This window comes from Macaca nemestrina, chromosome 6 (genome assembly GCF_043159975.1).
Source record: "Macaca nemestrina isolate mMacNem1 chromosome 6, mMacNem.hap1, whole genome shotgun sequence".
Classification (NCBI taxonomy): Eukaryota; Metazoa; Chordata; class Mammalia; order Primates; family Cercopithecidae; genus Macaca; species Macaca nemestrina.
This window is the reverse complement of record NC_092130.1, coordinates 36009369-36035612: the sequence shown is the minus strand read 5'-3', so window position 1 is coordinate 36035612 and position 26244 is coordinate 36009369. Positions and strand designations below refer to the sequence as shown.

The 26244-nt window shown below is 38.9% G+C and overlaps 1 protein-coding gene and 2 long non-coding RNA genes across 10 annotated transcripts in view; 2 read left to right on the top strand and 1 right to left on the bottom strand.

Moving 5' to 3' along the window:
* LOC105466949 (uncharacterized) overlaps positions 1-24773 on the top strand; it is a 61529-nt gene extending 36756 nt beyond the window's left edge. The window contains exons 4-5 of one of the 3 annotated variants that reach the window (XR_011624620.1): positions 591-661; positions 2736-24773. This is a non-coding gene — a long non-coding RNA (uncharacterized lncRNA). The other 2 variants (XR_011624621.1, XR_011624619.1) reach the window with 2 other exon arrangements.
* Positions 1-26244, top strand: part of LOC105466952 (potassium channel tetramerization domain containing 16) — a 312786-nt gene that overhangs the window by 215373 nt on the left and 71169 nt on the right. The gene's annotated exons all lie outside the window — the stretch shown is intronic.
* LOC139363750 (uncharacterized) lies at positions 231-24833 on the bottom strand. 2 transcript variants are annotated; one of them, XR_011624617.1, is made up of 4 exons: positions 24698-24833; positions 23998-24213; positions 6827-7041; positions 231-362 (listed from the first exon to the last, which is right to left on the bottom strand). It is a non-coding gene; the product is annotated as an uncharacterized lncRNA (long non-coding RNA). The 2 variants fall into 2 exon arrangements; XR_011624618.1 differs by lacking the exon at positions 231-362 and adding an exon at positions 914-1053.

Genomic DNA, 26244 nt, shown 5'->3' with positions numbered 1-26244 from the left:
TCCTCTGACACCATACTTAGGATCCTCTTATTGAGCTTACTATATTTAGTTGTTCCACACTCAGTATTGAATGAATGAATATGGAATAGAAACATTACCTTTCTCCCATATTATATGATAAACTACAAGAAAACTGGAAATTTGTTTTATTCATATCCATGTACCTAGCTGCCAGCACCATGCCTAACATGTAGTAGATGCTCAGTAGCCAAGTAGTGAATGAATGATCATTTGTCCCTGAGGAGGTGAAGTTTTGATTTAAAGCATCTCTGGATCTGCTGCGAGTCCCTGGATGTTCATCTCTTTTACTTCAGAATTTGCTTATGCTCTTATTTGGAGGTGCATTGAGTTATTCATTCTACCTGGATCAAGAAAACAAGACAATGGCAGTAAAGTCACCGCTAAATTCTCATATTGCTTTGCCAACTTGTGCATTTCTCACATGCTATTCCAAACACTGTTTCCTTTCTATTCAAAGCACCCACAATCCTCTGGTAGGGAGCTTCAGGTTGGTTTTCCTAGTGTGCTGTGATAAAATAGTTTTGGCACTTAACTTCTACTCATATCCTTCCTTACCATTACCTCTGCAGAGAAGCAGAAACCTGCATATTCACTCTCCACAGATAAATGGGGTCATTTCAACTTCCCTGGTGCCTCACAGGTAAGTTTGAAAAGAGCAGAAGATGCATAGTTGAAGAGGACCTAGGGACTCTCTTAAATGATAAATGAGGATTTAGAAAACTGCCCACCTTAGCTGTAAACTATACTTGCTGGACAAGTTGAGGATTAAACTGTCATCTTTCATCCTGTAGAGCTGAGATTTCTCTGCAGTCAGAGCTGCCATTTTGACCTTTCTTTTCACATTTTGTTGAGTTATTCACTCCCCGGCTCAGCTTTTTGATTTGAAATATTCAGATCTACCTTTTTCACGGGAGGGATCTCTTGTTTTCTCCCTAGTATTTTCTCATGCCACTGAACTGCATCATATGTTAATAAGCTTTTTACTGTGCTAAATTGCTTTGTTTCTGTAGCTGATTTGAAGGCAAAAAGGCCCTAGAGGGTGAAGGAAAAAAAAAAAAAAAGAAACATTTTAAAGTAATTAGAATGATTATAGCAGCTGAAAACATTGCTTTCCTAAAACTGCAATATTTTCTCAGGAGATTTTTTTTTCCTTTACATAGCCCATGAAGCACTAGGATTAGTGTTTCCAAAGCAAATAGTGACTGGTAGTTTTTCATTATAGAGCTGAATGAGAGTCATACACTGGAAATTTTAAAATGCATTATCGTGACCAGCCATAGGCTTATCTTGCTCATCTTTTATTTGGTTTCAGTTATGTCCTTTGCCTTCATGACCATCTGAGTCTGACTGAGGCTTAGCAGTCATTTCTGATGGGTTTGAAACACTTAGTTAAAAACCATTATTATAAAAAATATGTAAAAATATATTCATTAAAAATGGTGAGTTGTAGACACCTTTTTGATCAGAAAAACCAAAACAGTAAATGTGGCAGCTATGAATTGACACTTACAAATAGATGATTTCCCCCCGTGAAATATTAGTCTTTGTGCAACAGAATAAATAGCACTTTCTTCCCAGGGAAAAGCTGAATTTAATTTTCAAGATGAGTGGGAGTCATTGAAAGGGGAGAGGATTTAAGATGGTGAGTTGATACATTTTATGCTCTCCTCTCATGAAGATCAGGTAGCAAGTGATGGAGCATTTCTACGTGTATCCAAACCTTTGCAAAATGGGTTGTGATCATTTCCTTGTAATGGATAGGCAAAGTCCGGGCACTCCTTTGGCACCCTTGTAGCTTTGAAAAGCTGGTAAGGGGATAGAACTGGAGGCTGAGGAAGAAGTGAGGAAGGAGCTTGGTCATTCTATGTTTTAAATCCTTCCTCTGTTGTCTTCATCAGACATCTGACCAAAACGGCAACACTATTGGTATTGCTGTGGAAATATACTAATACCCCACAATGAAGTTTTCAAAATAAATATATTTTTCTAAGTAACTTTAACGTAAAATTTTATTTGGGATATACATCTTCCAAAGTACATTACCTATTTTGCTACCATTTTAAAACAAAATATAGTAAACATAATTTAACCTCTTTCTGATGACTCAGGATAAATTTTACAAATATTCTATAATTCTGTATTCATCATTCCTGTTTGCAGTATTATTTCTTTAATGTAGAGACCAAATGCTACAAAACAAATGAACTTTTGTGATAATATTGGACAATTTTTAGGGTCTGTTTCTGGCTTCTAGCTTTTGTTTCCTAATGATGGTCACTTGGCTATTCTTTAAAGTTTTAGGATGGATAAGTAGGTAATTGAGAGTATAAAATAACAGGTAAGGAAGAGTCAATATAATCTGTGGGATGATCCCTTTCAGGTAATGAAGTGCATACGTTTTGTGATATTTATTTTGCGTGTTTAGAAGCTCGTTCCCTTTTGGACTCACTGTTGGAAGTCTGACATTCAGATAAGTGGGACATTATGGCCTGTGTTTTGGCTAAAGGGGATGATGTCTGCAGCTGGAATAAACAATCAGCAAAGTCATAAATCATAATTTCCTTCACAGTTCATTGTAAGATAATAATATATGAGCAAAAACTATTTTCTTCTATTATAGCTGTCACTAAAGGAAAATTTCCATTCAGGCTATAACCTCTCAATAAAATACAAGGCACAAAAATTCAGAAAAAATTATTTTTGTTTACTTGTAGATGCTGGTGACTTCAGTGAAGATAGCATTGCTGCATAATGTCCACAAATCATAGATAATAAAAATATAACCAAGAACATGACATATGTATTTATTACTTGTATTTTTATATTTAATTTTAAATAGTCTTCAGTAACATGCCTGGGACCAAGCCATGGGGATTTATTTTTCATGTCCTTCACATCCACTTCTACTTCTTCTGAGTGACTTCTTCATTGACAGTGGGTGGAATGGACCAAATATGGACCATATTTCTTTTTCATATTAAATATTTTTCCCCAGACATCTGCTTCATTGCCACTCCATTACTATAGGACAATTTTCTTTGCTTCCCATTCTCACAATAGAAAATATGGCCACTATAAGCTTCCAAGTTCATGTATTACTTGTCCAGCCATCCAGAAAGATTGAATCAACTCTTGGTTCCAATCCCACATTTGCAAAAATATATATGTCTGCCTCTGGACTAATAAACTGCTTTGTAAGTAGGGCTCATGCTGCACAGATATGTTGGGCCCGCTCAAATCATTTAAGAGTATGTGTGTGTTGTGGGGAGGAGAGGTGATCCCTTAAAAAAAGAAGTGGTTCCCCCCAAATTGGTATCTACCGCTTCCTTTTTGGCCTAGTAGGGCCTAATATTAACATCTATTTTTAAAAGGCATCAAGATTGTCTTTAAAAAGTTTCACATGCCATCTACTCTTCATTAAAAATATTCATGATAGAGAGTGAGGCTGAGCTACCTAGTAACCACTGTTTAGGATTTAAAATATTGTTCTTATGTTTTTCATGTAAGCTTGTTGTCACTCAGAGACAGTATTTCCAGAACTGTGTAAAGACAGGATATGATAAAACAGATAACGTGTACTAGATTGGTGGAAAAACTCAGTTAAGAGCAAGGCAAATAATCTTTAATCTCTTCTTTTCTACAGAGCTCAATAACTATCGACTTTCCCTCTCAGTTGATTGGAAAGGGCCCTCTCTGTGGTGAACTGAGTATAGCCAGGGTGTGTACCTCATGCCTTCTGAATGGCAGCTCCATCACTAAAGCATCCCAGTTGCACAGTAACCAATTCCAGGGAACCTCAAATACTTTATAAAGTTTGTAGCAAGAAGAGTTTCTTGAGATTTCTAGGCATTGTCAAAATACTAACGATTAGTCATTTAAGACTGGTATATTTTTTAGGTAGCTATTGACCACTCTGTGGGTAGTATTGTGGATAGTACTGTGGTACTATGGTCACATTCGTTCTCTCTTTCTCTCATTTGTACAGTTCCTGCTTTAGACTCTGTACATGGTCATGACTGTGCAATCCATTGTAAATACTCAATACATATTTACTAAGTGAAAAAATATATGTGTCTGCAATGACAGGGAACATACTTCCATCTTTTTATATTCCCTGAATTTCTTAGCTTCATGCACTGCTTATAAGAGATGCTTAGTTAATGTGTGTAGATGAAGAAAAAAAAGAATGAAATTCGACACATTCCAAAGTGCTTAGATGGTTTATTTGGTAAAACAAAAACAAAAACAAACAAAACAAAACAAAAATAGCCATTCCTCAAAGACTCAGAACTAACCATAACAACTTAGGCTCCATCAGTCTGAATGAGTTAATGCACATGAGAGTACTAGGTAAGCTTTAAAGTGGTATTATTGTTGTTGCAAAAGACAACTCCAGGCTCACCCAACTAAAATAGCTTACAACTGTAGAGCCCTTTACCAATTACAAAGTACTTTTTTTTGAGACACAATCCCCCTCTGTTGGGGTACAGTGCAGTGGCTGGTTCATGGCTCACTGCAGCCTCAGTCTCCCAGGCTCAAGAGATCCTCCCACTGTAGCTTCCCAAGTAGCTGGGACTACAGGCATGCGCCACCTCACCAGGCTAATTTAATTTTTTTTTTTTTTTTTTTGAGAGACAGAGTCTCACTTTCTTGCCCAGGCTGCTCTTGAACTCCTGAGCTCAAATGATCTTCTGCCTCAGACTCCCAAAGTGTTGGGATTACAGGCATGAGCCACTGTGCCCGACCCAAAGCACTTTCATGTATAGTGTCCTTATCATTTTCTCACAACCTCATGATGGTGGCATTTTTGTTATCTCCATTTTATAGATGAAGGAGCTCCTTTATTGAGAAAAAATAAGTCATTCTAGGTCATATATTTAATAGTGAAGTCAAAGTTCAAGCTCTGGTTTTCTGAACCTAAGCCTGAGTTCCTTCCTCCACACTAGAACTAATATCCAAGGGTAATAATTTTCCATTGTCAGGAGTAATGATGCTTCTCAACTTACTCAAAACATAAAGAAAGAATTAGGTACTCTTTTGCTTTCCTGGAAAAGAAATCAACCAACCTTTAAGTGTTGGAGTTGTGCATAAGCCCCAGGCTAGGCATGGAGGTCTCTGTTGAGACCTGAGGGATTAAAGAACTCAGGAGTGTGAGAATTTCTGTCACTTACATGAATGACTTTGTAGGTGTAGCTTTCAAAATGAGTTTCTTTGCCACTTAGAAAATGACCCAGCAGGAGCTTTGCTGCCAGGTGGACACAGCTGTACCGTCCAGCCTATAAGGGGAGCTTAGCAACAACCCTATCACTGAAGAGTTTTTTAAAGCCCCTTCCCCCTTTTTAACTAATCACAAGGTCTGGTGTCAGAGCTATTTAGTAATTTGCCTAAGGACACAACTCTAGTAAGAAGCAGAGCTAGCGTTTCTACTGGTTTCATTAATTTTTTCACTTTTTAAGGGACAAATATTATATAGAACCAATTATTTATTATTAATCAGAAAAAAATAAACCAGAGTTCAATTTTAGAGCAAGTTTTTAAATAAATGAACTTTATATTGCTTTTCTTTTATTACCAATCTTTACGTTTTCCTTTATTAATTAACTCTTAGTATTGTCTTGGATGTAACATTGTTCATGAACTTTTATCTTCAATTTAAGCTTATTTGAGAGTTGGATACCATGGGATATGAATCAATCAATACAGAAGCAAAGCTACATTTTAACCCTAGAAATGTAATTTATGCAGTCTTGGCTGCCTATGCAAACCATAAGAAGGTCTCAGCTCACATTTTCAGCCTTTATGATTTGGGGTAGAAAGAAGTTGTTTTTAGGCAATATGATTAAGCCCTGTTACTCTTTGTCTCAGCCATGCTGACAGGTAGCAACATGGGGAAAAATATGTATTCTATATCCATTCAATGAATCAAACACCTACAATATTGAGACACACTACTCGAGACACAGAGAATACATCAGTGAACAAACAAAGACTGTTCTCATGGAACTCATTTTGATAGATAAAATAGTTAAAATATATGTACATATATATGACTTAATATGTGTGTGTATATGAATATCTGAGAGGTAGTAAATGCCATAGATAAAAATAAAAGTAATTAAGGGTGATGGGGAAGAAAGGATTATGTGGGTGTTTTATAGAGGATGGTCATAGAGGACCTCTTTGAGAGCCACAGAAATTTGGCTTCATCTGAGGGTAGCATCCTTCTCTCCTTCCCATCAGACAAGCTCCCTGTATGGTTGCCTACTGCAAGAGATGAAGTGGGTCCCAGGGTAGATGGACATCTCTGCTATGTGAGCAAGTCATTAGAAATAAATTGTTGCTGAAGGTAGAAATCATCATGTAGGGCAGGGGTCCCCAACCCCCAGGTCACAGACCAGTAGCAGTTTGTGGCCTATGAGGAACTGGGCCACACAGCAGGAGGTGAGTGGCAGATGAGCAAGTGAAGTTTCATCTGTATTTATAGCTGCTCCCCATCACTTGCATCTCCACCTCTTTTCAGATCAGCAGCAACATTAGGTTCTCATGGAAGCTGGAACCCTATTGTGAACTGAGCATGCAAGGGATCTGGGTTCCATGCTCCTTTATGAGAACTTAAGGCCTGATGATCTGTCACTGTCTCCTATCAACCTCAGATGGGACTGTCTAGTTGCAGAAAAGCAAGTTTAGGGCTCCAATTGATTCTAAATTTTGGTGAGTTGTATAATTATTTCTTTATATAATGCAATGTAGTAATAATAGAAATAAAGTGTGCAATAAATGCAAATCATGCTAAAACCATACCCACCTGGCCCATCTGTGGAAAATTGCCTTCCATGAAACCAGTCCCTCATGCCAAAAGAGTTGAGGGACAGCTGATGTAAGGAACGGCAAGAAGAATCATAAGAAGTATGGATAGAATGTGATGCACAAGCATTCTGATAAACATTCTCTTGATTGTGTCAAGCTGCCCTTTCTGTTGAGCACAAATGTTTTAGGTTCAGAACTGATTTGACCCTTTCCCTGTTTGGGAAAAAGAAAAGTTAGTTTCTCTTTCTTCTGAAGGTCTTGGTTATCACGGGAGCAATGACCTAATTAAAATTGGATTCCAGCATGTAGACTCTCTCTGAATGTTTGCTATCTCTATGGCAGCTCTTGAGGATATTCATTACTCAATCTCATATTTCAAAAACTTCTTTTATCAAAACTAATGAGTCTTTATCATTCATCTCTGAAGCAAGTGGCTACACACATTTAATATTTTATGCAGCTCTTTTATGTGGATGTGAACGGAATTAGAGCCAATAGAACCATTTAGTACCCTTTTCTATATGTGATAATTTATCATGGCTGTCTGCCCAGCCAGGTAGATTTCCTTGTTTCTAGTTCACTCCTACATAACACTGATTTTAAATCCGTTTGAAAACAAGGAGAAGTGTGCACAGGGGGCACCTTGTGGCAGGAACTGGAAATAGTGATGTGTTTGAAGGAAAGAGAGGAAGGCTGGAATTGGATCTCAGAAGAGAGGGAAAGATGAGAGTCTAGCTCACAACTGTGGGAAGGTTGTGGGGTTGGGGAGCTGGGGAGTCAGGCTGTTTTTACAGTTGCTGAAATTCAGTCATTAAACTGAGCTGTTCAGGAGAAGAACTCAACCCGGCTATAAGAAGTGTTTAAAACAATTTTTTATTATTATTATACTTTAAGTTCTGGGATACATGTGCAGAACATGCAGGTTTGTTACATAGGTATACATGTGCCATGGTGGTTTGCTGCACCCATCAACCCATCATTTACAGTAGGTATTTGTCCTAATGCTATCCCTCCCCTTGCCCCCCACCCCTGACAGGCCCCGGTATGTGATGTTCCCCTTCCTGTGCCCATGTGTTCTCATTGTTCAACTCCCACTTATGAGTGAGAACATGGGGTGTTTTGTTTTCTATTTCTGTGTTAGTTTGCTGAGAATGATGGTTTCCAGCTTCATCCATGTTCCTGCAAAGGACACAAACTCATTCTCTTTTTTATGGCTGCCGAGAAGTGCTTTATTCAAAGCAAGATTGAGTTGATTAGTCACATCTAGGGCATGATTGTGCTATTTGTCTTCTGTGTTCTTAACTCCTTTTGTTCCATGATGGTTGGTGACTTTATGAGAACCTACTGCCCCCCCACCCAATTGCTACTCATTTTCCCCCTCCATCCTTTCCCATGGCACTCAGAGCTACCTTGTGCCCCACTATAATCAGGTGCTTCCTGACTCCATTCCTAGCTAACTTGGCATATTGCATCATGCACAGTGTTCCACATACAGTAGGTGGCTCAAAATATATTTCTTGAATAAATGTGTTCATAGCTTAATATGTAACCCCTACCAAGCACCACAGGTATTGCAAAAAGGCTTCTGAAAAATGTGCTTTGGCATGAACTAATGGTACAGATTTCGAGGTCCTTAGAGATATGTGGAAGCGATATATTTATAAATCTGAACCTTGATGAAGTTCTTCTTTTGCCCGATCAATTCCTTTGGGCAGAGATTCTGAAATGAATAGTGAGACTGAAGGTCATCCTCTGCATATCTATTCAGAATCTGGCCCAGGTGTTATATTAATAATTTTCCTTTCATTAACACTGTCCCCACATGAATACTTCCAGGGCTGACCTTCCTGAATCAAGAGACAGGATGGTTTGTGGAATGAGAAACAGATGTACAGTCAGGAGTCTCTAATTCACCTTCCAGCTTTTCCCCTTACCAGCACTGCAATATTGGTCAAGTCTCTTCACTTCTCTCGGCTTCCATTTTCTCCTTATAAAATGGTAACTCTATACCCTGACCTACCTACAGTGAATTTGAAGGACCATTTGCCATAATGGATGAGGATATTCTTTATAAACTGTGAAGTGTAAACAAAGGCATAAAGACATGTTTAATGCTAACATTTGGATTTTATGTTTAAATACCAGATCAGCTGCTTTCTGCTACACAAATGTTAACTGATCTGATGATCTTTATTAGACATTAATGGTAGAATTGTGTTGAATTTACTTATCTGTGTGATTGTTGAGTGCCTACCCAATGAAAAGTTGTGTGCTAAGTGCAATGTGTAAATGTATAGATGGTGGGAAAAAAAAACCACATTATTTCTTCTCTTGGTGAATTTACAGAGGGAGAAAGGTATTAGGTAAGCCTAATGACTATGTAATTATAAATGTATAATTAAATGTATGTTATAATAGTTATATTATATTAAATGTATGTTATAATAGTTACCATGAAGGAAACAAAAGGTGTGGGAGAGAGATACAGAGTTAGTGAAAACAGAATGTTGCGAAATGAGCAGTGGTAAGCCAGCAAGCCAGGTCGGGAATCGGAAGCAATGCAGGGGGAACAGCACATGGAAAAAGCCCCAAGAATTCAGGAAACATAAAGGGGGCTAATGTGGCTATGAGCAAGGTGAGTAGTGCAAGTGCTTTGAGCAGCTCAAATAGTGGGTAGAAGGATCTGAGGGCACACGGGTAGGCAGCATTTACATTGTGAGCCTCATTTAAGATGCTCAATCTGATTATAAGCTAAATGCAAAGTCATTGAAGTGTATGGAAGCATGAGACCACTATGACCACTAGATTTGTGTTAAAAAGGAAAAAACCTTATGCTTTCTGGATGCTGTGTAACCAGATGAGAGGTGGACCTATGTGGAAACAGGTAGACCAGCTAAGAGGTTATTGCAGTCATCCAGGCAAGAAATGTGGATGACTGTGGTCGGCCTTGCTACTGTTTAGCACGTATCTCTAGCTCTCCTTTTTCCGGGGGCACTGTAGGATTTCATCCCTCAGCTCCTTTTAAGGGTAGGCATGAACCTTTCAAAACTGACTTTGGTCAATGAAACTGAGAGAAATAACTTGTATTACTTCTGGACAGAACATTTAAGAACAAATGAGCAATTTGCTGTGTTCCCTAGCTTCTCTCTTGATGTGCATGGAAACACATACACATGTGAAGCCTCCATCAGCACAGGCCCCTGAGTGGCTATGATGAATGGTTCTTCTGCTGGGCAGCAATGGATATGGCATAAGAAGGGAGCACACCTTTGTTGTGTGCTGACCACTCAAATTTTGAGGTTGTTTGTTACTGCAGAGTATAAATTATGTTAATTGATACTGTGCTCATATATGGGCATCATAATTAATTTAAAAATAAACTCTCCATTTTTACACATATGAGGATACTATAACAATACTATGATGAATGATACTACAATTTTTAGCCATTTATAACCCTTTTTATAGCACTTAGCACTTCTGAATTCTGTTGGTAGAATTACAGCTCGCCATTGTTGCCTCTACATCTTGATTCAGAGCAATAATCTTGTTAGTTAGTGAAATATCAATATCCTGGTCTTTCTAGAAAGACTTTTTTGGAACTTTCATAATTCTTTTAGTTACCTTCTTTACTCATTATTATTTATATGTCATTCAATGAAGAGAGAGAGTTAACAAGCTAAACATAGGAGAAGTTTGAAATGTTTTAGTTTCTAACTTGTTTTTTAAAGTGGGGGTAAATCTGTGTGTTTCTCTATGGGAATATTATTAAGACTCTGGTCAGGTGACTTTCTATCCCTGTGTCATTCCTACTCAACCCCTGGGCAACAATAATTTGGGGCACTCAAATATCTGTCCTTAGTTTTATGTGGTAATACAATGTGTGTGTGTATGTATATATACATATGTGTATGTGTGTGTGTGTGTGTGTATATATATATATTTATATATGGTGAATGTATGTATACACACACCATATATGTACTTAAGAAAGCCAAGTTGGCTCTTCTCTGCCACCTGCATGCCTATTTCTTACCCACTTACCCATGCTATAGGAGAGACTAGGCTATACATTAAAAGCATTGACCTATTCCCTGACAATCTGCATTGTGGAGTTTCAATGACTTGTAGGTTGCAGGACGAATGGGAAGAGTTAATTGCCAGCTTTATTTTGTTAGAAGAGGCAGCTTTCATTTCACATTGATTTTCTGCATTCTCTGTGCCAATTTGTGACAGCTTGTTTCGCAGCTCCACATTTGTTTAAAGCTCTCTAACAGGCTGAATTTTATTATTTTTTTCATGCTGTTTTTTCTTTTTCTTTTTCTTTTTTTTAACTTAGGAGAACATGGCTTCGCACATGGTCAGGAACCCAAATAAACCTCTCTCTCTCTGGAGATGGTGATTGGCAGCTCCCCCTGTCGTGCAGATGTGAAACAAGGAAAGCTAATTTTCCCATCGACTTTCTAGTTTCTATTACTAGCTGTCATTTCACATTGGTACTCATTACAGCCATCTTCTTGCCAGATGGAAATCTGCCTACTCACTGGGTGTCTATTTTCTGCCACTCATGGATCATGACAATGTCAGACAATATGTCAGTAAACTCTTTTCAATATACTTTTTTTTTTTTTTGCATTGGATAGATTGGTGATATTATGTGAAATGCTTGATATTGACAGGAAAGTACCTTCATGTCATACATTAGCAAAGTAAAAAAAAGGCCAGAAAGTCCAAGTTTCTTGAGAAAATTTGCCTATGATATAAGAAGAGATAAGTGTACTGGCAACACAAATGAATCATTGTGTTGCCATATTTTTTATCTGAAAACTTAACTGGACATGACTAATGACCCATACGAGCATACAAATTAAAGTATTGATATATGCCCAACTAATATGGTTTGGCTATGTCCCCACCCAAATCTCATCTTGAACTGTAATCCCCATAATCCCCACATGTCGAGGGAGGGACCAAGTGGGATGTGAATGGATCATGGGGGTAGGTTCCCTCATGCTGTTCTTGTGATGGTGAGTGAGTCCTCATGAGATCTGATGGTTTTGTAAGCATCTGGCATTTTGCCGGCTTGCTCTTCTCTCTCCTGCCACCATGTGAAGAAGGTCCTTGCTTTTCCTTCGCCTTCTGCCATGATTATAAGTTTCCTGAGGCCTCTCTAGCCATGCAGAACTGTGAATCAGTTAAAACTCTTTCCTTTATAAATTACCCAGTCTTTGGCCATTCTTTGTAGCAGTGTGAGAATGATTCAGTACACCAACTAACACTAGAAGGTCATATTCTTGATGAGATGACAAGTTATAGATGGAAACCAGTGTTCCTTAACCCAGTGGTTCTCAAAGCCTGGTCCTGAATCAGCAGCATTAATATCACCTGGGAACCTGTTAGAAATGCAAATTGTTAGACCCACCTCAGTCCAACTGAATCAGAAACTCTGAGAGTGGGGATCCGCAATTTATATTATTTTAGAAGCCCTCCAGGTGATGTTGATGCTTGCTAGAGTTTGAGACCCACTTAAGGACTACGGCAGAAATTGGAGAATTGGTGCAATCAAGGAGTGTTTTTTACTTGGGTTAGTAACCCAGATAGTTGTTTCAGTTATCAATTTCTTTTTTCACAGATAAGCACGGGGAGGCGATATGTCTGTGTCTGATATACTGAACTAAACAACTTATGTAATGCAATCAAAATGCAACTTTATTTTTGTTTTCCAAGCTTCTTATAAAATGTATCCACTGAAAAGAGGTCTTGCCTGCCTTTCATGGAGAACTCCTGGAGGCCTTCTCTGGGCATTCTGCTGCAATAAAGTTCTTATGGATACATTAAGGGCAAATAGGTCTCAGCATAGTTGTTTGGTCTTCTCTCCAATCGCAGCTGGGTCAGCTGCCTGCAGGAACCTGTAGTAGTCTTCTCTATTCTTCCTTACTCACAGCCTACCTATCCAGCACTAGCACTTCCTGCTTACAGCCGCATGTTTCACCAATTCTCTCCATAATAATCCCCCGTTAGAGTTCTATTGTCCTCCCAGGTAGTCCTTTTGGGGAGAATTCAAGCAGTTCCAGACAGGCTGTCTCTTCCTACCATGGTCCTGATCTGGACCATGGGAGGCCCTCAAGCATCTTTGCCTGACAGCTGTGGTCCAGTAAACTGATGGCAATGCAGCAGCCACTCTGCTCTGCTGCTCAGGATGTCTGTCAGCCTCTACATCAGGTGTTGGCCCATGGGCCGACTCTGGTCTGCTTTCGTTTTTATAAGTAGTTTCATTGGAACACAGTCATATCTGTTAGTTTATGTATAGTCTATGGTTACTTTTGCACTACAATGTGCAAGAGACTATATGAATTGCAAAACCTAAGATATTTATTACCCATCTCTTTGCAGAAAAAAATTGCAAACCCTGTTCTAGATTTTGGGGGTGGATGACATAGTGGGGAGGGAGAAAATGGGAAATCAGACCCATTTTCTCCCACTTTGCCTGTCAAATCCCAACTGCAGGGATTTATTAGGCTCTCTAGGTGTTCTCCTTGAAGAGCACTTCTGTCCCTCCCTTACATTTAAGGAGAAGAGGTGGCCAATTCTCTCATTACTTTCCAGCCCTTAACATCTTTATCCTTTTGATGTAAGTGAGGAGTCCGTGTCCAAGAGTCATCGCTGATCTTTGCCACCCATTTTGAAAACACAAAATTTTGTTCCGTTAACCCCATTTTGCCTTAGGTCAAAACTCAGGATTTACATTCAAGGACATTTGCGTTTATATAGTTCAGTAAAACTCAGAACATATTCCTGGCCCTTGATTTGGGGGAGATGTGGGAAAACTATTGGTGGACTAAATTAAAATTTAGCTGATATTTTTCCTACTTAGATCATAATTATGGGTCAGAGGCTCCATTTAAAGAGATAAGCACAGAAGCTTTCTAAGCGCTACAGGTGACATATTCACATAATACATTTTAATCACCTCTCATGTCCACATCAGGCCTCTGATCAAAACTAAAATGTAACATTGCAAATCAAAACACCCAAGCATTGCTCTGTTTCCTTAAAACAGGCTCAAAATAAGTCTCATGCTTATCAATGCTCTAATGTCTCATAGAAAAATCAGTCTGCTTTCCAGTCCCCGGGATATAAACCGACTTGTGGCATCCTCCAGTCAAGTTCCTTGTTTATTATTTATGTATTGTTTTAGAATTGCTGAATTCACTTTAAGGAAGTAATTGTACTGTATTATCTTGGATGGAGACACAGGCTAATGGTCCATGAAAAGAATTTATCTCCGATGCTAGTGAGAAGAACATGTCTCAGATTCCCCTGGAGATGATCCAAAAAAATAAAATAAAATGACTATGTGGGATAGAACATGTCAGGTGAAGTCTTCAGTCCCAGACCTTGCTGTAGCAGCTGTTTGCGTCCCCATGTAGATAAGCTGGTTTGATGAACAAGTAGTCAAAATAGCTGAACCATGAGGGCATGGGTTGGATTATTTTGTGTTTTTAATACCCCAACTTAATGGACTATATGGTGAAGTTCCTGCCTTGCCAGAAGTGGAAATCCCACAGCAAAACCTATTAATGATGCCTTGCTTGGCTTTTGATTTTCTAGTAGTGACTAGGTACTTTTCTAATTTATAGTTTTTAAAAATATTCAGTAACATGTTCACTACTATTTATCATATTTACCAGTAAAATGGTGGTAACATATCTGGTAGTAAAGAGAAGAGCTGCTTGCATCTGTTATTATTATACACACATACTAACGTTTTTATTAAATCCTAGTTTTCCTCGATCTTATTATGTTTATGTCCAGTATGATTTATTTTAAGCCAACATGATTATGAGCTTATGCTAATTTACATAGTTAGAGTACAGGCAGATTGTTAAGCGAAAGTGAGAATTTTCTTTACTTCATTGCTAATTCCCCATTAAGTCCCTCCAGCATGAGCTCTAGAAATATTAGTTATCTTATATCCTCAAGTTGTTTTTAAAATTTATTCACAAGTTTTGAAGCTTGGCTACATGTGAAAATGCTTCCTTCTATAAAAACGTTAGAATAGTTATACAAATAACCTAATATAAATACCTTTGAATATATTATTCTCTCTCTTTCTCTCTCTCATATAAATTTACCCCAAAGGGAGACTCTGGTACAGACTTTCCTGTTTTTACTGTGTATTTATAATATTTTTTTCTGAATATTTTTATTTCTTCAGGATTTAGAAAAGTTCTGCAATGTAAACCACTGTGCTTTTTGTTGTTATATTTTGGTACTTCCTTGCATTTACATCTTATATACCATGATTTTTAACACCTTTGCTGAAGGTTAAATATGGGATTCTCAATTGGTTCCTGTGAATTAAAATCTCCAAGGCAAATCTCTAAGTACCAGAGCGAAACGGCAGCATGTTTGCTAATACAGAGGAGCAATACACTGATTTGTATTCTCTTGAAGCAAATGTTGACTGAACTCCTACTATGTGTGAAGCGTGACTCTTGGTACTAGAAGGAATCTGAAGATTAAAGCAAAACTGAAATTGTGCATATTGAACCTTAGGAGCATACGTGGCACAGATGTATTATCTTATCCAGGTTACCTAACGTAAGATAATTCACATAAAATTTTGTTTTGCTCACAAGTTATCTAGGTCACTGCTATCTCCTCTATTCCCTGAGTGTAAGTAGCCTACCATTAACTAACATTTTGTTTTTCTTCCAATATTTTTTGTGTGTAGAATCTAGGGTTAGTGCAAAACCAGAACATTACTTGAAAAAAAAATAGTGATTAGGCTTCTTTCAGTTTCATAATTTGTTGTTACTGCTTATTTAGAAATAGAATCAGTTTCCCATTAGCAAAGTGGTTGTGTTTTACTTTTTTTTGGCCACCATATGAATCACAAGTACATTTTTTGAATTGCAACCATTTGAATAGTAATGAAAAAATATACTTTCTTCATTCTAAGAATCTGATTAAAATGTTAAAATATATTTCATTGATAGCTAGTCTAGTCCATGAAATACATTTATTGTAATCTTCACTAGTCTGATTGATAGAAGATGAACAAACAATTTTATACATAAAAATAAGTTGCTCATGAATATAGCAAAAATTATGATATTCTTACACTCATCTCATTTTCTCATCCTCTGACCTTCTGGAACCAAAGCAGTTCTGCCTGTTTGAATTTTCTAGAGCTTGATGTGAGCAAAGATCTAAGATTGATTCTATCTCTGATAGTAGAGAAGGAAATTAAGGAATTTGCAATGCTAGAACTTCTTTTTTTGATAATACACAAATTTGAATTTAAATCCTCAATTGTTTCAGAATTTTCTTTAAGTTATGCTCCCATTTTCCCATTTCAAAGGCTACAGTCACAAAGTAGACATGGTGGTAGTCTCAGTGTCTCTTTACTTTCAATGGGTTTACTTCCTAAATATATTGATTATTTTTGTATGATACAAATTAATCCTTGGTTTATAATAAAAGATATTTCTTTCAGCTCTGTTTCAAACAGGGGAAGGTAGGATATAGTTCTTGTGGGGATAGGTGCCTGCTGGACAGAGGAAGTACCTTGCAGGGAAGAAGGGAGAGCAATGAAGAGGCTTCCCTAAGAAATGCTCACATACATTTGACTCTTAACCCTCGTAGGTATGATATCTCTACCAGTTTGGAACAAGGGAGGAATCCAGAGCCTGAGAGGGAGGAAGGAAGTGGTTAGCTATCTCTCTGGCAGCCAGTCAGGCAGAGTTCCAAAGCATAGAACTTGCATCAGAATCTCTTGCCCAGAGCACAGCTGCAGGGACCCTCAGACCAGATGAACCCTCATGCAGCACATCAACATTTATTTAGTGTTGCTATTGGTCATAGTGTTTCAGGGAATTAGGGGTATGGAATATGAGTAGCAGTCGATTATGACATGATAGAGAACATTTCATGTGGAAGGGACCTTAGAAATTACTCCTTCAACACCATCTGTGTGCCAGGCGTTGTTTTACATGCTGAGAATTCAATGTTGAATGAGGCAGTAAGGTCTCTACCTACATGGATCTCACAGTCTAATAGGAGGCAAGCAATATGTAAATAAATATCAAGAAAATATTAGATATTTATAAATGCAATGAAGCAAACAAAATGAGAACAGACGATAAGAACTGGTTGGCAAATTCAGATGGGGCGATCAGAAAAGAGATCTTTAAGGAGGAAGTGGCCGGGCGCGGTGGCTCAAGCCTGTAATCCCAGCATTTTGGGAGGCCGAGACGGGCGGATCACGAGGTCAGGAGATCGAGACCATCCTGGCTAACACCGTGAAACCCCGTCTCTACTAAAAATACAAAAAACTAGCCGGGCGAGGTGGCTGGCGCCTGTAGTCCCAGCTACTCCGGAGGCTGAGGCAGGAGAATGGCCTAAACCCGGGAGGCGGAGCTTGCAGTGAGCTGAGATCCGGCCACTGCACTCCAGCCCGGGCTACAGAGCAAGACTCCGTCTCAAAAAAAAAAAAAAAAAAAAAGGAGGAAGTATTTGAGCTGAGACTTGGTGGGGAAGAAGTCAGTGGCGTGAAAAGCTGAAGGAAGAGCATTTACAGGAAGAGGGAACAATAAGTGCAAAAGATTTACATATTGGGGAACAGAGAAAAGGCCAGGGCAATTGGGGCAAAATGAATGTCTGGCCAAAGTTTGGAAAGGTAGGCAGGGACATATCATGAGACCTTGAAGGCCAAGGTAAGGATCAAGTGTGAATCTCTTCTTATAAAGAAGCTGAAGCTCAAAGAGGCAAACTGCCTTGAATAGAGTGGTTAGTGCCAGCTCTGATTTCTGTGCTGACCTGTACATCACTTTCACATTCCTGCCAAGGATGGGATATATTGATTTTAATATCCTTATAAAGAATTACAGCACCAATCATATGAAATTTTTAACAGAGATATTGATAATGACGGATAACTATTGATAACTAAAAGAAGTGAGACCACTCTTAGGAGTACAGGTGATCTGGGAAGGTGTATCATCTCCTTAATTCCAACTGGCATAGGAGTGTATGTCTTTGTATGTTAGACTGAAACACACAGAGCATACATGCACACACATAAATACACAAACAAATGTGTATTAAAAAAAAGTTAAAGACATACCAATCATGCTTTTGATTTGTTTCCATGTACCTCTGATTTAGCTGATGGCTCTTGGGTGACCTCTGGCCATCTTGAGTCCACCAACAGCATTGAGAAGTGAGAGCAAGCAGGGTTTCCTGGGCATTTTGCAGAAGGATGGATGTTTGCAATATTCGCATTTCTTTGGGGCAACAAAACTGTGTCCAACTTGCCTTTACCATCTATCCATCTATTCATCCAAGTACTCACTTGTGAATATTTATTTAGAAATAATTTCTATGTAGAATATCTTGCTAAGCATTGTAAGTCTACAATACTTTATAAGGTAAAGTTATTGCTTCTCAGATTTTAAATCTGTATTTCATAGGTATGGAAAGAAGCTCAGTGAGATGAAGTGAATTACTCAAATCAACACAGGCTCACATGTGATAGAAGGGGATGTATGAATCTAGGCATGCTGGACTCCTGTTCTCTTCATTTATCAAATATTTGTGGAGCACTTACATCCAAGGGGCTGTGTTAGGCCTGAGAGCAGAAGTGAGACAACAGATAAGGTGCTATCATGAAGCTCACAGTCTATGCTGGACATCTTCTAGGAGCTCAGAAATAACCCAAAGAAAGAGGGAAGAGGGACTGGTTTTCTCATATTCTGTTTTTAGAAGAACAGGTCAACTTAGTGTACAAGCCAGAATCCCCTGGCATATGCAGTGCCCAAGGCTGTTATTCTTCTTCTGCCAACTGGATACTGGCACCATTAACTGTTCGTTGGCTTTAGAAGGGGCTTTTCTGGGCTAATTTATCAGCTCACAATAGCATCTGTGGCAGGAAGATATTTTCTTGGCCTCTCCTTCCCCACCTCCCCTTAGGTGGCCAGGGAAGCAATGATCGCTTCTTTTCTGTGAAGACAAATTGCAAGTGTGCCACTTTTGCACCCTTCGTAGGCCAGGCTTTCTGTACTGTGTCTAGTGAGGTCATTTACCTCATTGCAGATGGGTGCAAGAAGAGTACGGCTTAGTCATAAGGAAGAATATAACTCTTGGAGTTAGACTGATGTGGGTTCAGCTACTGACTCCACTACTTACTAGCTACAAGTTATTGTTTCTTGACCTCGATTTTCTTCAGCCTTTTATTAGGAATAATAAGAGTACCTACTTCAAAAGGTTGTTTTCTTGAAGAGTTCATTAGATAATCTCTCAAGAGGGTTTAGCTCAGTTGTGCAACCTGATTGCTGCAGATTTCTGGCATGAGTCCAATGTTAAAATTTTACCATTCACCTATTTTTTCCCTTTGTTAAGGGAACTATGTTCCTAAATATCAATGGAAAACAAAATATAAAATTCTGATTTTTAAAATTACCTAGTGCATTCATTTTCTACTGCTACTGTAACAAATTGCCACAGATGCAGTGGTCTACAGTCCACAAATTTATTCTGTTACAGTTCTGGAGGTTAGAAGTTCAAAATGAGTGTTAAGGGGTAAAATTAGAGTGTCAGCAGGGCTGATTCTTTCTGGAGACTCTAGAGAAGAATCTGTCCTTACCTATTCCCACTTTTGGGTTGCTGACATTTGTTGGTTTACGGCTACGTCACTGTAATTTCTGCCTTTGTGTCCGAAAAGCCTTTTTCTGTCTGACTTCTAGTCCTCCTGCCTCCCTCTTGGGTTCTTGTGATTACATCAGGCACACGTGGAAAATCCACGGTTATCTCCCATCTCAAGATCCTTAATTTAATCACATCTGGAAAGTCCCTTTTAACCACATGTTGCAGATTAAATTGTGTCTGCCAAAAAGATAAGCTGAAGTCCTAACCTCTGGTACCTATATGAATGTGACCTTATTTGGAAATAGCATCTTTGTAGATGTAATAAAGTTAAAATGAGATTATACTGAATGGGTCTAATCCAATGCATGGAGTTCTAAGACAAGGAAAATTTGGACACAGACACAGAGAGAGAAGAATGCCCTATGAAGACACATAGACAGAAGTGACACACAGAGAGCAGCATGTGACAACAGAGAAAGAGATCTGAGTGATATGTCTACAAGCCAAGGAAAGCCAGGGATTGCCAGTAACCACCAGAAGCTAAGAGAGGGGCGTGGAACAGATTCTTCCTCTGAGGCCACCAAGAAGGAACCACACTGGTGATGCACTGGTTGTCAATTTCTGGCCTCCAGAATAAATTCCTATGGTCTTAAGCCACCAGTTTGTAAAAATTATTATAGTAGCCTTTGGAAACTAGTGTAAGACAATGTATTCACAGATTCTGGGGATTAGAACATGGACATCTTTGGGGAGCCACTAGTCAGTCTACCTGCCACACATAGGCAGTGCTCTTTCCTCCCTCCCCTACTCTTCCCCAGTTCAGGGCTCTCTGGTAAGTGGTAACAAAGCATAAGCTATCATTCTGGAAGTAAGAGTGAGGCTTTTGAAAACTCCACCCCCATTCTATTTGGCAGAACAAACTTATGGTCTACTTACTCCACCAAATCCACGTAGGAGGGGTCGAAAATAGTATGAGTGGCAGAGAGCTAGACCTGGGAAGCAGGCCGTGGACATCCCCCCAGGCCCTTATTCCATGGGATGTGCCTCTCGAAGAGGGGAGCATAGAACTCTAACACACAGCACTCTCACACCCAACTTAAAAAGATGACCTGAGAGTGTCTCAGAATCTACTCAATTCATTTAATAACAGCACCTCTTTCTGGAAAAATAGAGTAAGAGGATGGAAGAAAAGAGTTTACAAACTTTCTGTGTAGCAAGCCCCTCGCCTATTGGCAGAAGGGGAAATGACATGGTATTCCCTATGAACTGACTTGGAATCATATAGCAAAGAGAATAGTTTAATACCATCCCTTAATAGTATTAAACAAACAATAAATATCAATTGATACCGATATTATTATCATTAACAGCTATTTTCGGTTTTTCCCTATATGCTGAATGCTTGACTAGCCTTCGTATTCAATGAATATTTCCCCCCTGTTAATTTGAGAAAGATGTATATGACCTGGTTGATAAGTATCCTGGTGATGGGAAATATCCCTCAATCACAATTTGTGCATGGTATCTCTTTTCCTGTGTCACAGGGATACTAAAACTTTGACACATCTGAGTTGGCATATGTTGACATGCTTTGGAAAGTGCAAAGTAATTTGCCCAAGATCACAGCTACGAAAGCCAGAATTTGAACCACAACTTTCTAACTCCAAAGGCTAAGCTTTAACTCATCTTATTATAATTACTTGTGTAAATTAATTATCCATGTTAAATCAAACCCATTTTGTTTTGTTACTACCTCAGTAAATTCTAGTATGAAAATTATGGTAAAGTCAGGTAACATTTAAGCATGGTTTCCTACAAACCATATTTTGCTGGAGATTGGAATGAATTCAGGCCAATGAGAATGTTGTGAGCTTTAAAGACTTTTCTAGGACCTTGTAATGTTTGGCAAATTACTTTCTTGGATGCCTTGATCCCTGCTGTCACAGCGTGCATCTCATTCATCTTGTTCTGTCTTCAGTAGAGATGGAGACCTGCCAGTAACTATTTCTGTAACATAAACCTTCATTGTGCTTGAAGACTCTTCTTTAGACCCCTGTCTTAGTTTTGTTTCTCTGTAACACATGAGAAGCCTCATCCTGCTAAGGTGAGGACTTAGATTCTCTGCTTTGCACAGCTCACCAGATAGCTCTGAACTTGTAGCTCCAGGGCCAAACATTCTAGCAAGCCTTACAACTGTGGGAAGTCGCTTCCCTGATGATGCTGGTTTGGTTGGGCTTTTGTTGGCAAACTGCTATGTTTTTCAGAAAATTGATTGGAATGGCAGAAGGGATTAGTGGGAATCTCCAGTAGAATGACCAGAAAAACCCAAGACAATAGGGCTCTCTGGTCAGGCTGTGAGTTTTATCTCTCCCAAGTAGCTATTTAAAAGCTATTGGTGATACTAAGCGCCGTTGGAAATCCTAGTTAATTTTGAGTTTCCAATGGAGTGGATGAAAAACAAAGCCATCAACTATTTATAGGACAGATTTGCTGAAAAGTAGAAGCATTATTGATATGCTTTTTAATTCTGGTGAAATACTGAGGGTTGTTGTTTATAAAAATGTTGTAAGTACCCTGTAAAGAAGGCTATTTGTATTAGCAAGTGATGTGACTATCCTAGCCCCTGCGCCTGACTACCGAGGGACTTATTTAGATAACCAGGAAGCACCCTGAGAATTCCCAAAGTGATTTCAGCCTAATAAAAGGCAGCCCACAGCAAGCACACGGCGTTTTAGTTTGGACAAAGGCTGTTCTAGCTCTAAGCAGTGGCTGAGAGGCAATGATTTATGTTTTCCCATCATAAGGCACAGTTAGTTAGTTCCTTACTTTGTCTCAAATTTATTGTCGCTGAAGGATGTTAGTTTGTTACAATTTAACGCAAAGGAAAAGAAAAGTCCTTAAAGGTCAGAGAGTTATTTATAATTTGAACGGAGGAAATAATTTAAAAATATTTAAAAATCAATTCCATGGCAGGGTGTCTTTTGAATGCTTTACCAATGATCTGTTCTAGAAATGTCCATATATAAGTGACAGGTTTTCTCTCCTAGTTGTCAAAAGGCAAGATTTTTCCCCTTCCTTATTATTCTGTGGTCAAGGTGCACCCATTATGGTTTATCTCATTTTGTAATAACATATACATCACATTAGTGCAAACAATGAAGTGGGCACCTGCTTCACAAACCTTGACCAACGGTACACGTTCACAGCAACCAATGGAGAAGCGAAGAGTATGGTGTGATGGAAGATAGAGAGTTAAAGCTATTAAAATGTGGAAAAGGCTGAGGATTCAGACAGTGGAGATTCCAACTAAGTCAGTGATATGCCAATCTATGCAAGCTTGTCCTGGGGTATTTTCTTCAGCTGCTGCCAGCCTCTGTGTGAAACCATAAGGCAGAGAAACTCATTGATCGTTCTCAAAGTTTATCTTTCCCAGGAATTGGAGATCAAAATTATCTTATTCCTGATCCACTCCCAATACAGGGCACCAGGATAGGATTTTTAACTGATCTTTAAAGGTAGGACTTGGTTCCCTTGGCCCTGGGATAAGAGGAACAGACAAGAAGGCGGCTTTGAATGAAGCTGGTGGAGGGCTCTTGAGTAGGCATTACACGGTAAAGTTCATGCCTTTGATAGGATGCGGGTGAGGGAAGTAGGAAAAATTGTGTGTGTAGCCTTATCAGAGTCTCAGAAGTTTCCATCCTTTAAAAAATTATTCCTGTTTTTTTTTTTAAACTATGTCATCAACTAAATTCTAGGTTGAAAATATTAGAAGAGATAAGGCAGAAAACAGCTCCACTTAGGGTTTCTTTAGCAACGTATCACTTAAACTCATTAAATTCATGCTTAACGTAAAGTAAAAGTTTGGGGGTTTGAGTGACTGTGTATTTTTTTTTAATTAAAAAAAATTTAGGTTCAGGAGTACATGTTCTGGTTGGTTATACAGGTAAATTGCAATATAATGAGGGTTTAGTGTACATATTATTTTGTCCCCGTGTCATAAGCATAGTACCTGATAGATAGTTTTTCTTGTTTTCTTTTTTAAATTATGTTTTATATTACTTTTAAGTTCTGGGATACATGTGTAGAATGTGCAGGTTTGTTACACAGGTATACATGTGCCATGGTAGTTTGCTGCACCCATCAACCTGTCATCTAGGTTTTAAGCCCCACATGCATTAGGTATTTCCTAATGCTTTCCCTCCCCTTGCCTGCCACCCGCTCACAGGCCCTGGTGTGTGATGTTCCCCGCCCTGTGTCCATGTGTTCTCATTGTTCAACTCCTACTTATGAGTGAGAACATGCAGTGTTTGGTTTTCTGTTCCTGTGTTAGTTTACTGAGGATGATGGCTTCCAGCTTCATCCCTGCAAAGAACGTGATCTCATTCTTTTTTATATTCCATGCTGCATAGTATTCCATGGTGTATATGTGCCACATTTTCTTTATCCAGTCTATCATTGATAGGCATTTGGATTGATTCCAAGTCTTTGCTATTGTAAATAGTGCTGCAGTAAACATACCTGTGCATGTGTCTTTATAGTAGAATGACTTATAATCCTTTGGATATATACCCAATAATGGAATTGCTGGGCCAAAAGGTATTTCGGGTTCCAGATCCTTGAGGAATGGCCACACTGTCTTCCACAATGGTTGATCTAAACAGGCTGCCTATTTTTAAGAGAAGTTATTAAGATCTCAGTTGCTTTCTCACCGTTGTTCTTCTGCACATTGTTTAACTGGGAAAAAAGTACAAAGCCAGGAGCAGAAGGTCTGGTATTTGAATAATCCTAGTAAGTAATCACTGGCTCTGCAAACCCCTGGCAAAGAGAATTCTCACTGGGACTCCATTTTGAATACTATAACTTGGTGGAATTTGCAAAGCCTAGCTCCACAGTTATGGTTCAAGCACTTATGCACAGCCAGATTGTACTGAGTGTACGGTCAGATTGCATTGACAATAAATTTTCACACAAGTATATTTATGTATAATTATAAAACCTTCTTGTTTCCAGAAAATACATTAGAAATGAGTCTTTGTCTCATTTGTTACATTAATTCCCAAATTTTTCACCCTGATTTATATCGGTGAGTCTACCATGATGACTGGGTTAAATAGACACTGTACTTTGGTAAAAAATGTCTTGAAGGTGGAGGTATATCAATTATATCACTCACTCTCAGAGCTTCCCAAGGCATTTAGAATAAATCCACATATGTTACCTTGGCCTACTGGATCCTTTGAGATATGGCTTCTACCTGTGACTCCAACTTCATACGATTATCCTCTTTACTCCCTCTACTCCTGTTATTATCACCTCCTTTCTTTTATTCTAGTGTTCCAACCATCTTCACATTTCACGTTCTTTATTCCTCCCCCAGACTTTCAAATGTATCCTACTTTCTTAACTTCAGGTCAAATGCCACCTTTCAGAGAGGCCATCCCAGGCCACATTACATAGTATCATGCTCTCTATTGTGTCACATTTTTTGTGACTCAATTATTGCCAGTCTATTGTCTGTCTTCCCTCATGAGAATATATGCTTCATGAGGACTGAGTCCTTACCTCTCTTGTTCACCCATATATCCCCAGTATCTAGCACATAAAAATATTTAATTAATACCACCAAATGGTTGAACAAACTGGAAATCAGAAGATCTATGTTCTGTTTCATCCCTCCCATCATTAAACAGAGTTAGTTCCTAGAACTCTATAGGCCTTAGCTTTATTTTTCGTAAAATGAAAACAATTTGAACCAGATTTCTGTTGTTTTTACATATGTCTAAATTTTTACATTGATTGTGCTCCATTAAATTTTGTTTTGCTTTACAGGCATAAAAATCTTGCCACAAAAGCATATTATAGGTTAGAAACTCTATTTGAGATCCTCCCATCTCTACAAGCAGCTTCTACCGATTGAACTTTTGACATCATTCTTGGGACAACTGTGTTATCCATCACTCATTCAACAAATGTCCTATGAGAAATAGGCACAATATTTGGCTTTGGGGAAACAGCAATGAGCAAGACCATCTCTGCCTTCAGGGCTCTTATATTCTCAGGGAGATGACAGCAATGAAAACAGGCAATTGCGGTCCAGACACTGTGGCTCATGTTTGTAATCCCAGTACTTTGGGAGGCCGAGGCAGGCGGATCACCCGAGGTCAGGAGTTTGAGACTGGCCTGGCCAACATGGTGAAACCCCATCTCTACTAAAAATACAAAAAATTAGCTGAGTGTGGTGGGAATCGCTTGAAAGCAGGAGGCGGAGGCTGCGGTGAGACGAGATCATACCACTGCACTCCAGCCTGGGCAACGAGAGCGAAACTCCGTCTCAAAACAACAACAACAACAAAAGGAATGAAAACAGGCAATTGCAATTTAGTGATAAGTACTATGGTGGGAGAGTTTTGTGAGATTGCCACAGGCAGGGCATCTAATGCAAATATGAGACATCATAGAGACTTCCTTGGTACTGTGACAGTTCTGATAGGACCAGAAGGGTATTGTTACTCAGGTAAGGGTGAGGAGGGGAAGGATGCGCCAGGAAGAGGCACTAACACATGCTAAAGCCTCAAAGGGACAGAAAGTATGACTTGCTTTAGTAACTTTGCAGTTACTGAATCAGTAATTGCATCAGACATTGGATCAGAGGTTGCAAGGAGGAGATGACTGGGAAATGTGGCTAAGCTTTGCTGTGCACGGGATCTGGTAAAGAAAAGGGGAGGTTGTCCTAGGTTGTAAAGTTCTCTGGTCTTGAAGCAGGAG